The following is a 1,218-nucleotide window of genomic DNA, read 5'->3' on the forward strand; positions in this document are numbered from 1 at the left end:
TTGATGTATTCTCTTGGCTGTTTCATGGGTTTCCACTTGGTTTTTCCATTTTCCTCAGATCAATGATACCTTATGGTGGTATGTAAACTCCTGAGTATATAAACTTCAATTATATGTTCCCTAGTTCTTTGAGACTAGGGAAATGGCCCCAGATAAGATCCAGAGGATCATTTATGAGCCAAAACCAAGTCAGGACCCTATTTCGTTGGTCTCCGTATGCTCACGTTCAAATCTGGGCCATCATGATTAACACTTATAGCCTCTGGGTATCAGTATCACCTCAGACTCCACAACAAACAGAGCTAATGTTTGTGTATTCTCTCCATCTCAATGTACAACCAATTAAATGGCCATCAGTCCCCATGGGGGCTTCCCTGGTGGCTCAGAGGTTAAAGCGTCTGCCTCCAATGCAGGAGACCCGGGTTCGATCCCTGGGTCGGGAAGATCCCTTGGAGAAGGAAATGGCAATCCACTCCAGTGTTCTTGCCTGGAGAATCCCATGGACGGAGAAGCCTAGTAGGTTACAGTCCATGGGGTCGCAAAGAGTCGGATATGACTGAGTGACTTCACCTTCACCTTCGCCTTCTGTCCCCATGGGGAAGGAGTGGAATAATTGTCATGTAGTTTGCACTTGCCCTGGTAGGGTGGGGATCTTTCTCCTGAGACTGGGCCTTTGATTCAGTAAATAAATTTTAGGTTCAAAAACTGTCTCAGGGTTAGGAAGCAGGCAGAAGATCTTGACCTCCTCTGGGGGAAACTGCTTTCAGCCTCCGATTGGTACATCAGTTTGTCTTGAGGGTTCCCTTTGAGCAGCACCCTTGAAGGCCTTCCATCTATTTTGCTCCTCAGGGACACAGCTCTCTGAGGGCCGAGTTTCCTTTGCTGACACACTGACTTTTCTGCTCATTACGATCCCTGCACCAGTGTGACTTCTGACACTTTGGTGCTGCCAACTGGTACTTGCTAACTTTGACATCTTCTCATTCCCACTCTTTGGGTGAGCCCAGTCCCATGGCAGTATCTCTTGCCATATGCTCTGGCCTACAGAGAAACTCCGTGGAATTTGTTAATGATGCTGGCACACCTGTCACCAGCATACTCCTAATTGCTTTGGTAAGTGGTTCCTTGTTGGCTTCTCTCCGGAACATTTTCCTCTGGGGGATTTGATTCTTATCTCATGTATCTGCTTTTGCATAATCACTTCTTGGAGTGTTAAGC

The 1,218-nt window shown here is 47.0% G+C and overlaps 1 non-coding gene across 1 annotated transcript; it reads left to right on the forward strand.

The window, feature by feature from the left end:
- Positions 1-371: 371 nt before the first annotated feature.
- Positions 372-443, forward strand: TRNAW-CCA (transfer RNA tryptophan (anticodon CCA)). The gene has a single exon. It is a non-coding gene; the product is annotated as a tRNA-Trp (tRNA).
- The last annotated feature ends 775 nt before the right edge of the window (positions 444-1,218 follow it).

This window comes from Budorcas taxicolor, chromosome 16, assembly GCF_023091745.1.
Source record: "Budorcas taxicolor isolate Tak-1 chromosome 16, Takin1.1, whole genome shotgun sequence".
Taxonomy (NCBI): Eukaryota; Metazoa; Chordata; class Mammalia; order Artiodactyla; family Bovidae; genus Budorcas; species Budorcas taxicolor.